Source organism: Sinohyriopsis cumingii, unplaced genomic scaffold (genome assembly GCF_028554795.1).
Source record: "Sinohyriopsis cumingii isolate HCF-2022 unplaced genomic scaffold, ASM2855479v2 utg000721l, whole genome shotgun sequence".
NCBI classification, from domain to species: domain Eukaryota; kingdom Metazoa; phylum Mollusca; class Bivalvia; order Unionida; family Unionidae; genus Sinohyriopsis; species Sinohyriopsis cumingii.
The window spans coordinates 724,933-740,850 of record NW_028315926.1 but is presented as its reverse complement, the minus strand read 5'-3'; the positions used below and the strand labels follow the sequence as shown (position 1 = coordinate 740,850).

General features: G+C 36.8%; 1 long non-coding RNA gene across 10 annotated transcripts in view; it reads left to right on the top strand.

Moving 5' to 3' along the window:
- The first annotated feature begins 276 nt into the window (after positions 1–276).
- LOC149773267 (uncharacterized) overlaps positions 277–15,918 on the top strand; it is a 142,485-nt gene continuing 126,843 nt past the window's right edge. For 4 of the 10 annotated variants that reach the window (XR_016417407.1, XR_016417408.1, XR_016417406.1 and 1 more), the window contains exons 1-4: positions 277–683; positions 1,204–1,325; positions 5,598–5,667; positions 8,400–8,514. This is a non-coding gene — a long non-coding RNA (uncharacterized LOC149773267). Of the gene's footprint in view, positions 684–1,203; positions 1,331–5,597; positions 5,810–8,399; positions 8,515–15,918 lie in introns of all 10 variants that reach the window. The other 6 variants (XR_016417412.1, XR_016417410.1, XR_016417409.1 and 3 more) reach the window with 5 other exon arrangements.

Genomic DNA, 15,918 nt, shown 5'->3' with positions numbered 1-15,918 from the left:
AACGAGTGCCGTGCCGAAGCCACGGGCTAAAATGCTTTATTATCATTTTTTTTTATTTATAGCATCAATCACAAATTGAAATATATATAGTATTAGCGTTGGAAAAGAAAGTTTTCTTTTTGTTATATTTTTTTTTCTCACCCTAGCGAAACACTTTCTGCAAATGACCTTAATAAAGAAAAATAATAAATTAACTTAAACCAGTTTGAATGTCGACCGTATCTTTTATTTACACGGCATCGTGCGCGGAAGAAAATACCAACTGAACCGGGATTTCAGACAGCAGATGAATTGAAGTTGATTCATTGAACATCATTAGCAATTGTACAATCAAACAGATGCAACAATGAAAAGTGGAACTATGAAAAATCGAGAATGTTAGATTTGCGAAGGATTTATTCCGAATCATTGTCTGCTAATAGAGAATTTATGTCAGTTGCTGTGTCGGCGATGCCCACACAGCGCGCCGTCCAAATGTGAAGTTGCGTTTTGCTGACAGACATAACACTGTGCCATAATTTATCTGATGGCATGTAAAGAAGCTGCTTAAATTATAGTATTTAAAAGTTTCTTCATTTTTTAAGAGCTCAAGAAATTAATTCTGGTTTGAAAGACAAGATGACGGTAAAACTCAGAAGACGTAGCTGTACAGTACCGTTGGTGTTGGAGACTTCATAATAAAGGTAACTGCGTTAACTTCGCTTTTTGTTTGGTAATTTGTTGGATATTATCTTTTGCTGATCTTCTTTGAGCTTGGAGTAAATTTTACATTCTGAACATTTTTATTTGCACGTATCTGCTTAATATGTATTGCTGGGATATCATATAGAATATGAAGTCAGTATAATGGTACTATATTTTACATATTTGAATGATAAAAGACTTGTAAATGATATAATGATAAACTACAAAATAAATAATTTGCCCATTATCCCAAATATGTTAATTAAAACAAACATTGAATGTAAATTCAGATATAATGGGCAGTTGTAAGAAGTAAGAAATAACATTTTATCCATTGAACCTGTTATGTGTTATCATCATCAGTTTTAAAATAAACACATGGAGACAAGTTTGCTTAAATTCTAAAATTAACACACACACACACACACACACACACACACACACATATGGTATTTTAATCTAATACAGAAATGGTGACATTGATATATGCAGACCAATAGTTTTTTTTTTCTTCTACAGATATAAATTAAAAAGCCTAATTCTGAGAGTTTCACCTACAACATTCATGATGGGAAAGGGCCACTAATTAAGAGCTGACATATGTGGAAGAAAAATACCATCCATGTTGAAAAGGGCTAGAGGTAATGTGAGAAAACATAATTTATCAATCTTATTTAACATATTGTTGATATTTTATCTCAACTGGTAAAAAGGCTAAGTGGGTTTATGTAATGGTCCAGAGTGTGTTATTTATTTCACATCCCCTTCTGTCTTTCAACAGTAAGAAATTAGCTACTTTGGAGTCCATAGTTCTGATCAATTTGTTTATATAAAACTTGGTTTTGGGCTTAAATCAACATCTTGGATAAATCTAATAATGAGCAAAATCCAAGTATATACCTGTGATCATGTATAAGATTAGTTGAGTTTTTTAACCAGCCTAAAAGCCATACTTCCACAATATAGGCTAAAATCATTAAGTTGTCCTTGAAGTTTGATGAGTGTTAACCATTAATAATAATAAGGTGATCTTTCGTCTGAGTATGTTACCACCGCATGCAATATTTATACATGTAGTGCAGTTTTTACTAAACTTACAATACATGCTTATCTAAATGAGATCTAGATTGAAGAAGTGAAGATGCATACATGAGGTTATAACCACTACTGCTGATTCAAGTTTGATCATGCTTGGCCATTGGGCTTATATAGTCAAGTTTCACAATGATGCTTATTATGAGTGTGATAAAGGTATGGTAGTGAAGTGACCTTGCATCTGATTGGCAGAGTTTCTTATGATTTGCACAACAGTGTTTATGATCCAATTTAGATCTGACTTGTTTAATTATTTGCTTGTATGTCTGAGGCTATAAGCAAAATCTATGCATATAATGTGGTGGTTCTACATCTCACTAGCCATTCTTGCTACTGCTCTTAAAACTATTTCTCATTAATTTTATCAGACTTGGTGAATAGATTTATCTCATCAAGATATAGCAAAAGAGCAATTTTGTAAAAAAAATATTCATTCATATTAAACTCAAATTCTGCATCTGATTGGTTGACCTTGCAAATACTATAAGGGCTCTATTTCTGACAAAAAGATTATTTTGATCTAATGTAGCAGAAATGCTTATATGATCAAAACATTGAACATATTTTATGACAAATAAGAAATAGTTTTTCATGCAAATTTGATAAACATTGATAAATCGGTTCATATCATTAAAAGCTTGGAAGAGTTTGATTACATGCGAGACCATCACATATTAATCATTCTTTATTTAGAGAATTATTTTTGTCAGGATTTAGTAAAATATGTAAAATCAATATGGACTGGTTTTGTTATGTACAGCAACACTCGTTGTTTACTGAGTACTGAGGGAATTGGAGTAAGGCAAGGGTACATTGCAGTAGGTAACCTGGTTGACTTGATAACAGGATTTTAACACAAACATTTTTATCAGGAGTCTAGCATACTAACCATTGATTCACTGCAGATCCTGCCCCCATTAGTTACCTTTTAATACATAAAGCATTTGGGTTTTTTATGTCACAAATCCCATAGGGATTAAAATTAACATCATAGGTCTCACTGGATAGTTTCGTATTTTGACATCCCTCTAATTTTAAGGTAGAAGGAATGAACCTAATTATCACAAGCCTAGCATTTATAAATTTACACATAAGCTAAATCTATAATGTGGTTCAGATTTACTTTGAGTTAGGCATGGAAATAGGTTGGCTTGTTGGTGACTGCCTGTCACAGTTAGATGAGCATTGGAGATCATATGCGTAACTTAGTCTGCAAATGAGCTGCCGACTTTTATTTGTGTCTGCTACAGAGGTAAATATAAAAAAATCTTGATGGTAGAGGGGTGATGAAAAGTATGCTAATTTGTTATAGTACTAGTGAACTTTATTCATGCATAAGGCACATACTGATTCTTTTAGTTGCCTTGTCACAGAAAAATATTGAAAATAGCTATTTCTAGTAAAAAATGAATGTAAAATGTACCTGCATCCTTTGACCCTACCAGAACCAAACTAAAAGCTCAAATTTGTGCAGCTGCTTTTGCTCATCACAAACATAATTGGGAGTATAACTGCTAACCCTACCCTCTAGCACACATTTAAGATCTTTAGAGTTTTTAAATACAGCCAGGAATTACATCACAATTAATACTTCCAGTTCAGTACCCACGAATGTAGTTCTAGTCTATTTTTAGAACATTTTTTCCTCTCTCATTTTGGTGGTGATAGAAGAGTTTTATTTATGCATTTTTGGTAGGGATTTAAAGGTAACTATTTATTCTTGATAATATGAGCTCAGGGTGTTGTTGTCTGTATGTATTTTGGCGACAGTGCACAGTGAGTAATAAGGCCTTGGTGATGATCCGGAAGTGAAATACGTGTTCTGGTTACATGCTGTTATGTTGACAGTCAATGATCTAAAAAAAGAGCACGTCAATCTTTGACAAGAACTTCACCGTGAAGTCATCTTTGAAGGTATTTTAGATTAACATATGATTTGCATTGATTGTCACACAGTGGAAAGGTCAGTACTGAGAAACAAATGTAGAGAACATATAGTAAAATTAATTGTGTACTATGTCCTGTCAGGGCAGTATTGGAGCAAAGTTTAAATTGGTATAAAATCTTTATTATTAATGATAGACACATGAAATTTTAATATGTCATGTATATTGACTTTTAAAATATAAAAATGAAATTAAAAGTAAAAAATTAATTTTTATTTTAAAAATTTTAATAAAATTTAAAAAAAATTAAAAAAAATAATTAAAAAACCCCTAAAATGCACATATATAATATTTTTGGGAATCATATTAAATGTTATCAGCATGTATGTATTCCTACACCATATAAAAGCTCCAATGTTGGATTTTTGTCACATTTTGTCAGAGAAAATATCTTTGTAGTCAAAATGAGACCTTCATTAAAAATACATGAAGACAAAATTATAATTTGTATTGGCCATTCAGACTATTTATTAGGGGTCCAATCAGTTAATTTATGTGTTTACTATGGGGCCACTTCCTGAGTAACAAACATCTGCTTGTATAGCCTTCAGTAATTCTTTATAAACATAGTTATAAGGTATTTAGTGAGAGGACAGCGATGAAAACTTTATACTAGAACCTACTCAAGTTCTGTACTAAATCATTTTAAGCTGTCTGAGAATGAAATACAGGTCAAAGGGATAAAATATGCTTCCCCAAGGTATATTTACCCTTGGATGTAAGAAAAAAGCAAAATTATGTAAGTTGAATACAAAATGCATTCCATTTCATTGTTCAGTTAGGTTAAGATATTATTGGTGTAGTGCGGCATTGTGGCCTATATGATGTTATGGGAATTCTAATGATCCATCTTGCTTTATGCATTATTAATTACTAATACTATTTGTTAACTGACACTCTAAAGATTACATAAGAAGCATTCAAACAAATTATTTGAATTTAACTTTGTACATGGTTACATATCCCACATGTACAAATATCCATCCATTTTAGAATGTTTGGGATCAAAAGTTCACATTCAGTACATCATATAGGCTGACATTGTACCTATAGTGAACCTGTAAAGCACATTTATGGCTATGTGCACTGAAAATATCCCAAAATGTTACTTTCATCATGAATATGCCTATGTATGGTAACATATTTCAATTTAGTACTTTGACAGAGTGCGGTATTGAAACATCAGCTGATATCTGATTCCACTCAATCAATGAGCTTAATAATTGGTAACCAACACTCTTCAAAATACCATATAAATGTTCAAATAGATCATTTGAATTATGTTTGCACATTTGATCTTACCAAGTACATTGTATATGTCCCACATATGCAAATTTCCATCCTTGTTTACAAGTTTTGGGGATGAGAATTTCACATTTAGCTGATGATATAGGATTTATTGGTGCTTATAGTTGATTTGTATGACCACATTTGGCTGTATTCACTTGCAATATCCAAAATTGTTATTTCCCTCATGAATAAGAATGCTTATAGTAACACATTCTAATTTAGTACATTGTCACTTGACTTTCCTGTATACTGGTATGTAATAATGTTTACACCAATGATCAAACCTCACCACCCCAACATTGCCTTAAACTTTATGATACATAGTCTACCTGATTAGTTATTTAACTTGTAAATGGCTAAATGTGCTTCTAGAAACCTCATATACTTTTAGGATGAATTTAACACTTTAATACATGGCCATTGCTTCACATTTCTGAGTGTCACTCTGTCAAGTTTAATATTTTCCCCCATGCTTGCAACCTTAATGTTAATTTGAAATCACCATATCTAACACATTTTAACTTCATTTACATAGATCTTACTGTTTTCTAGAATTAAGTGAAACATATTGTATCTTTTCAGGTCTAGCCTGGTATCTGGAACAAAGTGTTAGAGTTGGATCAGCTTGGAAGCTCTCCTGAGTAGTCTGGTGGTAATAGCATGGTTTCATAAGGGCATGTGCAGTGTACTGCCATAAGTGACCAAGATTAGTTCATATCACCACACTGATATATGGCACCTCAAAGACATGGCTTAGGTTTTCATGAGAGAGATCAGCACCTTTTTTCAGTAAGGTAGAACCTCCCTAGAAACTATTTTCCTATCCCATTGCCACCTTTTGTTGTTATCGACATTGAAATGGAATGCATTTTTGCTATAAAACATGGTAGTGGTCCCATTAGAACTTTAAATCTGAATGTGCTATTAGTTATGGAAACAACTGCCTAAGTACCTGACACAATAAATGTGGAACATAGCACCTGTCAGTGTTTCTTTAGTGTGTACACCTATATGCATCTGGACAGGCATATTGCGGTTTGCTGCCAAAATCACTATGAGCTATGATACTTCACTACCCCTGGGGAAAATGTTATCAGTTATACAGACCCAAACTACCATTTGTTTTAAATATCATTCATTAGTCAACTTTTCTGTCTAAAATTTGTCAAACTGTGTTTTAAAACTTGTATGAAAATTTAAGTTTTCAATAAAATTTAGTTTTTAAAATTTAAATGTTTATTTAATTTGCCATTAAAACTGAATTTATCAACATTTGTAACTTTCAAACATATTTTCAGACAGGGCTTATCTCGTATCACAATTAGGTTTTTACTGCATTGAAAAATTCCTATAATTAAGGAAGATATAGCAAATTTAGTTTTGGTTTCTCAAGAGCACTTGGACCAGAACTTGCACCCTGTGGAACACCAGCACTACATACTTTCTGACAGGTGTCACATGTTTTCCTTGCAAGGAAATTCAAAAAGACTTCATGTATAAAGTTGAAATAGGTATAGCATGCAAATATAACAGTTTGACTAAAATTGGCGTAAAACATGGAGCCTGTCAGGAATTACATCACAATTAATACTTCCAGTTCAGTACCCACGAATGTAGTTCTAGTCTATTTTTAGAACATTTTTTCCTCTCTCATTTTGGTGGTGATAGAAGAGTTTTGTTTATGCATTTTTGGTAGGGATTTAAAGGTAACTGTTTATTCTTGATAATATGAGCTCAGGGTGTTGTTGTCTGTATGTATTTTGGCGACAGTGCACAGTGAGTAATAAGGCCTTGGTGATGATCCGGAAGTGAAATACGTGTTCTGGTTACATGCTGTTATGTTGACAGTCAATGATCTAAAAAAAGAGCACGTCAACCTTTGACAAGAACTTCACCGTGAAGTCATCTTTGAAGGTATTTTAGATTAACATATGATTTGCATTGATTGTCACACAGTGGAAAGGTCAGTACTGAGAAACAAATGTAGAGAACATATAGTAAAATTAATTGTGTACTATGTCCAGCCTTCTAATTATACAAGTTTCATTACATTGGTCAATAATTAGTCACATGTGATGACACTTGTAACTAATCAAACCACAGCAACTGAGAGCAGACTAAGCACTGATATTTATATGGTACAGTGGCAATATACAGTCTGTCTGCCGCAACACATGAAACAAACTGGACAAATCTGAAAGCCTTGAATTTGACTTTATTTATCTGTATGGTAGAACAGAACCTGAGTTGAAAAGCTTTTAAAGAAAGACCTTGATATCAAACGTAATAATAACTGCAGGAGTTATATTATGGATAATTAACCATTCTCTCAGTTTCAAACTGGGCATTCTATCCCATGGGGTTCTAAATGTAAACCAAGTGTAACTGATATCCTAATGAACTGTAAAGACCATAGCAGCACAACAGCAGGGGACCAGATATGTCCAGATCCAGAAATCATAGACCAGTTTCAAACTGATGATGAACCACATAAAAATTGCACATCTGCTAGAACTTATGTTATGAAGATAACTTAAATTGCATTATTAGTAATCCTCCTCCTCACATTCATCATAATTGAGATGCATCATATATGTTTTATTGTAAAATAGTTTATGCAACATAATTCAGTGAAGACCTTTGCTGCCAATTTACCAGTGAACCATTTGTTTCAATGAACATATTTTATGTTGTAACAAGGAGCATCATTTAAACATTATGATACACTTATCATACCTGTATATGAAATCTTAATACTAACACTTATACTTGCAATACTACTACTAATAAAAACACCTGCATTGATAATTTGATTATGTTCAATTGGACTTGTATCTAAATGATCACCAGCTGTATGAAAAGACATATTTTAATATATAGATCTTGGATGGAATACTAGTTACCACAATTGAATAGTCATATGATAAATTATATATTATTTTAAACAATTTATATTTGCAGTGAAACATACGTTTACATTATTTTCCCTTAAATTTCATTTATAGAGCAGTATACTCTGCATTCATTAAATTACTGAAATGGTTAATAATACAACAACAAATACTGCAACTTCCAGAATCACAAAAATCAAAAGATATAAACAGAAACTTCCCTACATGTATCAACAGTTGTCACTTAATAGACAGAACTATGAAGATTTAGAATAGGATGTTAACAAATTAGGTATTCAAGTTAAAAAGAAAAAAATGCCAAGTAAGCTTACTACCAAAAAATCAAACAATAACAGTGAATTTTAGTACATTCCCAGGAAACAGAATATATGATTTTTCTTAACTTGATCTGATACATCTTAAATCTATAGAAAATGATTCATATTGTATGACTAAAATATTATGTAAACAAAAATTCCATCACTTTTTTCAGATGCAACATGCATACCCCAACCCATCCTTCTTGATCATAAAGTATACCAGCATTCCACTATAAGATGGGGAGCTGTAGTGGCTCAGTGGTTAGCTTTCTGGACCTGTGAAATAAGGTAGGTTCAAATTCTACCATCAGACCAACCTGGGTTAGCTACCATGGTGTGTCCTTGGGCAAGGCACTATACTTAAAGTGCCTTGGCACTAAATAACTTACTTGTGTTGGTTTACCATAAAAGGCCAAACCAAACACAAAAAAACAACAACTTTAAAATATGAGTTTTGTCAATACTAAGTAAAGGAAAATCATACTGAAGAAATGTTTTTGTTAATACAGTTTAATGGATCTAAAAAATCTCTTTCTTCTGCAGGAGTTTAAAATGTCAAATTAAAAAGGTCATGGTACACATTGCTTTGTTCGTACACATCAGGCTCCGTAACCCATATCCAACTAAAAATTTTAGTAGAGTCTGAATAAAACATATTTTAATCTGGATGATAATATTCTTTCTCCATTCATATATTACACCACCAAGATTGATCCAAATAAGATTACATTTTACTATAACACTGAGGATGAGTATGCCTCTTAACAACTGACAAATGTGGAGAGAATGGAGTTAAACTGAACTTTGATTTCTTTTCAACCATAGCACAAGATGATCATTTATTATGAAAAAACCTGAATAAAGTTGGAGTTCATAACCATGACAGTCTTGATATAATATAAATTCAATATATTATTGTTGTCTTGAGGTATAGTTCTGTATATTACAATCTCACACAAGATCAGGGTATATTTTAGTACCATACAGTTAATTCGGGATTGTATTAATACCTATTCTGGTGAATGAACATTAAATAAGATTTACTATTTTGGAACCAGTTGCAATAAAGTTTACTAAACAAGAGAAAATATGACTTTACTATAATATCTAAAATGTAAAATCTGCAAACAGAATACTTGCTTGACTTTACACTTCAATTATTTATTTGAAATGAATTTATACAAATGGCATTAAATTGGGTTTCAGGCTGGTAATGACAATGGTAGTAGTGAATAGGGACGGTCTAGGGACTAGGGAACTTCCATGTTAAAAAGGGTATATCCACTCTGGGGACTATGTAATTTAACATGGGAGAAAAAAAAATATCCATTCTAGGGACAAAGGGAATTTAACATGGGAGAAAAAAAACTATTCACTCTAGGGACAAGGGAAATTGAACATGGGGAATAAATCGTGGGACTGTCTTGGGACTAGGGCAAATGGAACAGGGTCGGGACCCTATTTTAATAAGGTCTGATGGGTCTATGAAAATGGAACAGGCGAAAATTGAAACAGGGAGAGGTCTCTATTTTTTTATTATTTTTTTAAACAAAAAAATAAAAAAAGGGGTAGGCAATTGAAAGTCAAGATCTTTTCAAGAGATAGGAATGGCCCTGAAAAGGGCCTTTGGTTTTATGTTAATATACCCTTAACATAAAGGGCATCCGTGACATCTTCTTCTTGACCTTAGGCTGCGCCTGACTGCAGGACCATATATTAAGACTCTTTTGAGGCATCCTTGATGCTCCACATAAGATTCTTCGCATCCACAGGCTGGTGTCTGTCCTGTGGATAACTGTCCAGTTGGATCGGACATACATTGGTATGTCCGTCCGGAACATCATCGAAGATACAAGCGTTGAAGATTGTACGTCGGTCCACATGTTGGGGTGCTGAGTAACAGGTGAAGGAATGCAGTGAACTGTACTTATTTATGGGGAGAGGAAGGATTGAAACAGATTGAGTTTGTTGACCAATCCAAACACGCGTTACAAAATTCAGTCAGCCCACGTCCAATCCGAAGAGAGCAGTCTGTGACGTCACATAGTCTATATAGATTCGCTAGCGCCTGTGCGCAGTCAATCTAAGCGACAGTTTTTCAACATGACGGAAACTCAGAAAACGATCAATTGGGGTGCACTGATGGTGGAGACTACCCAAGGGAACCCAGACTTACTTTCAGAAGAGGTGAATTGGGATTTTGTGGATTTTTTTACCTTGCAAGAATTTGTTCCTGAACCTTCGTCACCTTCTCCTTCATTACCGCACATGGAAAATTTTAGACAGAGACAGAAAGAAGAATTGGAGAAATTTATACAACAGCAAAAGGAAGCGGAACAAGCTTTTCTCCTACAGCAACAGCAGCAAGAAAAGAGGTAAGAAAAAAACAACAACAAGAAGAAGCAGCAGCAAAGAAACAAGGGTGTCAAAATCAAACGGTCACGGTACTGTTAGACATTTTAGCGGAGTTAAGAAGTCTGAAACAAATGTATCAGACTTCTTTATTACGGCTGAAGAGAATACGACCTTCCCAAGCTAAACACTCCAACCCTGTGACTACGCCTACCGCACCACCCTTAGTGATTTCAACGAAATCATCATCAACAGTACGCAGTCCAGAATTAGGCCTTGGCCGTGGCAAAGGCTTAAGACAGTTAAAGTTGATTGTTTAAACTCACCCCTTACACCAAAAGAGGCCCTTTTCAGGGCCATCCACGTCTCTCGAAAAGAGATAGACTTTCAATTGCCAATAACTAAAAAAAATCATTTTACCCAATAGTACCTGTCTGTGTATGAGTGTGCGTGAGTGTAGGTTCTTATTTTAAAATCAAAACCCAAAGACACTTACCTTTTATAATTAATTTATTCTTTTATAAATATTTACAATTCACAATTCACATTAGAGCACTTTAAAAAGTTCATAGACTTATTCTGTCTCATTGTTCACTCTCTGTTTTTTTAATTTCTTCACCGTCATAGTCTTTTCCTCCTCTTCCTCCTCACTTTCTTCCCTTCTTTTCTTCTTCTGTTTCTTTTTCTTCACCTGTCTGTTCTCTTCCTCTTCTTCTTCCTCTTCCTCTGAAGAATCCCTCTCTTCTTCTGACTCCTCTTGTTTCTTTTTTGGGCAGTCTGGTGACCAATGTCCTTTTTCTTGACAATAATAACAGGTATCTTGACTTTTGTCTCTTCTAACCCCCCCTTTTTTTTTTGACGGTCTGGACACTCTGAAGACCAATGCCCTTTCTTCTGACAGATATAGCAAGTATCTTGACTTTCATCTTGAAAGGAAGGAGAGTAGTCCCTCGGCTGGTCTGAAGAGAATTTTCTAATGACCCCTCGCAAAGCTCTGATGAAACGTTCGATCTTGGTAGTCTCTTCCATCGTTGTGCTCAGTTTGAGAGTGAAATGAATAGTGAAAGGACAAGACACATACCCTTTACATACGCTGGTCTGCTATGACTATAAATTAGTCCATGGTGTTTAAACTTTAGTCATTTGACTTTTTGCTATCGAGATGAAATGATCCAATTCATTTGAGAAGAAAGAAGCAGAAAGTAAGAGGCAGAAACGTGATCTATCGCCTCGTACCAGGGCTGAAGTCTTGGCACAAATTCATGCCAGTGATTTTGAAGAGGACATGAGTGAACCAGAATCCAAACCTTCTAAACAAAGTTTACCACCCTTAGTCAACCCTGAATAGTACTATGACATTCGAGAGACGGAAAAGCGTCCCTCTAGAAAATTTAGAACTACGGCTTACAAATACACAGTGAAGTTTAAAGATTTCAAGTCTGAAGTACTGTTAGAGAAAGCAGAAGGGTTCATCACCGACATGTGGGATTCTTTGCTCACCACACTCAAGCGACAATGTCAACCCAAAGAAGATGATCGCTTGAGACTTTCCATACAACATGACGGCTTGAAATCCCCTGTTTGGATCGAGTTTAGCAGCCCTGCAGAATTGACCACTTCCAAAGTCATGGACAAGATTCAACACGTGCAACAATCTAATGACCAGTTTGACATCACCGATGGAAAAGCCACACTGGACATGACCCACGTCTCTCCTCCTCAAGGGACCGGACAATGCAGAAAGACCTTATCGGTCAACAACCTTCGCATTACCAAAACAAGTCTTGTCCAAATTAACAATTTTCAAGACCACATGTGTTTAGCCCGAGTCATCGTGGTGGGATGAACCTATGCCGACAAGAACGACACGGTAGAATGGAAAAGAGCCTGGGAGAACATTCGAAAATCGAACCGAGCCAAACAACGAAATGAAGCAGAACTTCTGTTACAACAAGCATGCCTGTCCAAAGACACATCCTGTGGCATTCCTGAGATGCAAAAATTGCAAGATGCCCTAGCTCCACGATACACCTTGAAAGTGCACCCTCAAGAAGTGCGCGGGTCTCTGTTGTTTCGAGGGAAAGACTTTAAGGATGGAAAATACATTCACCTCTATCATCACGATGACCATTTCGATACCATTACCACTATCACTGGATTCCTGGGATACAAATATTACTGAGAAATGTGACTTATGATGGTTATAATAATCGAGAGCAACACAAACATTGTGGATCGAAATGCTCAGGATGTTTGGCCTCTCAACCCTGTCTGAGCGAAGGGCAAGAACCAGTGCATTGTCCTGCTTGTCTGCGCACATTTGTCAGCCCTGCCTGTTACCAACAACATCTGAAGATGCAAGGTTCACAGAAGAAATGTGCTTGTCAACTCCTGAGATTGTGCCCAATGTGTGGACAAGGTCTATGTATCAACAGTACCAAGGCAAACGTATGTTCAGGAAAGAAAAAATGTCACATTTGTCACTGCATCGTTGACTTGGAACACCAATGCTACATGCAAAAATACCAATCCCAACCAGAGAAAGAGGATGGTCACAAGAAGAAGAAAGGCAATTTCATCTTTTTCGATTTCGAATGCATGCAAGAGACCGGTATTCACATTCCTAATTTCTGCGTGGCTCATCGAGCGTGCGAGAAGTGATTCAAGAACCTATCTTGAGTTATTGCCCTCACTGCAGTAAGATTCCTGGAGGGCGTGAAAAAATCTTTCAAGGACCGAACACACTAGCCCATTTCACACAATGGGTCTTAGACCCCATCGACAAGACGTGGAGCCAAGAGGACATCGAACATTATTATGGAGAATGTCATCACCATGCCACGGTGATGGCTCATAATTTCTCCGGATATGATGGACAGTTTCTTTTGAGATGCTATACGGAACGTGGCACCGAGCGTCCTAAAGTCACTATGAACGGAGCCAAAATCATTTTCTTGCAAGTGGGACAAGTGCAGTTTAAAGATTCGATGAGCTACTTAGCCATGCCTTTGAGTCGAATGCCTAAAATGTTTGGAATGACAGAAATGGCTAAAGGGTACTTTCCACACTTTTTCAATACAGAAGCCAATCAACACGCCGTTCTACCCCATTTGCCTCAGGCTCACTATTACGCCCCTGACAACATGCGTACCGAACGAGAAACTTTCTACGCTTGGTACCAGGCTCACGCCTCCGACCCTTTCGACTTTTAGGAAGAAATGCTAAAGTATCGTCATTCCGACGTGGACATTTTACGGCGATGCTGTGGAAAATTTCGAGAACTGTTCATGGAACACGGAGGGGTTGATCCTTTGAAAGAAGCTTGCACCATTGCCAAAGCGTGTTCCTTAGTCTACCGACAACGATTCATGCTTGAAAACACTGTAGCTGTCATCAGTCCTCAAACGACCAACTATGTCAAACGTCAATACTCGGTCAAAGCCCCATGCTGGTTGCATTACTTGTGCGACAAGGAAGACAAATGGATTCAGCATGCCCGCAACGGACAGGGCGAAAAGATCATCGGAATGCATTCGGTCGATGGCTGGGACTTAGAAAACCCCAAGATCATGTACGAGTTTAACGGTTGCTTATTTCACGGATGTCCCGTCTGTTACCCTGACCGCGGCACTAAAAATCAGTTCTTACAACGAACCATGGAAGACTTGTACCAGGCCATTTGTCAGCGACGCCTAAAGTTAGAACAGGAGTGATACCAAGTGGTGGAAATGTGGGAACACAAATACGATCACCGTTTGAACACCGATCCCGAGTTTAAACGCCTCATGGAAAGTTACCAGTTCATGGACCCCCTGAAACCGAGGGATAGTTTGTACGGAGGAAGGACCAATGCCACCTGTTTGCTGTACCAAGCTGATGAAGAGAAAGGAGAATAAATCAAATACTTGGACGTGTGTTCACTGTATCCCTACGTGTGCAAATATTGTTGCTTTCCTGCAGGGCACCCACAATTGTTCACCGAACACATCGACCTAAAAAACATTCGACACTACGAAGGCTTGATCAAGTGCAAAGTTTTGCCTCCCACGAACCTATACCATCCCGTCTTACCTCGCCATTGCCAAGGCAAACTTATGTTTCCTTTGTGCCGTACTTGTGCTGAAACGTGCAACCAAGATCAACCTTGTCATCACACCCAGGAAGAACGGGCCTTGACGGGGACATGGGTCAGCGTAGAATTGTTCAAAGCTCTGAACATGGGATACCAACTGTTAGAAGTGTACGAAATTTGCCACTTTCCCAAGACACAATAATTCCACAAGGGTGACCCCACGCAGAAAGGCATTTTCGCAGACTACGTGGATGCCTTTTTGAAACTGAAGCAAGAAGCCAGTGGCTATCTGTCCTGGTGTCACACTCCCGAAGACCAAAAGACATTCAGAGAGAAATTCTGGGCACAAGAAGGCATTACTTTAGATCACATTGAGAAAAACGAAGGCAGGCGATCGTTTGCCAAAGTGATGTTAAATTGCTTGTGGGGCAAAATGGCACAATGACCGTGTTTACCCAAGACGGAGTATTTGACCGAACCTTCCCGCTACTTTCAGATGATTCACGACAAAGCCAAATTCATGAAACACGTGGATGTCATTCGTGAGGATTTGATCTTGGTGAATTACGAAGAAGATCTGAACTTTGTAGAAGATGACCCCTTTGGAAATGTCATCATTGCAGCTTACATGACAGCTCATGCTCCCTTAAAATTGTACGAAGCTTTAGAACTGTTAGGGGAACGTGTCTTGTACTTTGACGTAGACAGTTGCATTTATATCGATCACCCGAGTCAACAGCACCCTGACATCGAAGGAGACCGTTTAGTAGCCTGGACAGACGAGCACCCCGATGACAAGATTCTAAGTTTCGTCAGTGGTGGTCCCAAAAATTACGGCTACGAATACTGGGACAAACAAGAAGTGCACACGAAGTGTAAAGTGAAAGGACTTACTCTGAATTATCGTACCAGTCGAGTGGTCAACTTTGGCGTATTGAAAGAAGCCTTGTAGTCTAGAGAAAGTGACCACCTATCAACCCAACAAGATTGTACGTTTACCCACACACCACATCGTCAGTCGACCCTTGGAAAAAGTCTATCAAATCGTGTAGCAGAAGCGAGTGCGGCTTCCCACCCACTTTACTTTGCCGTATGGACATGTCGGTATAAAACATTGGTTGTAAGAGGATAGCCACCCACCAGAAGGATGACTTCGCCACAGCAAGAATCGAGTGAGAAATCCAGCGAGAACTCCAAGTTCAAACCCTACCATTTTCCAGTCTTCTTACCTGACTATTGTGATTGTGCCCGTCGATTGGACATGTTTC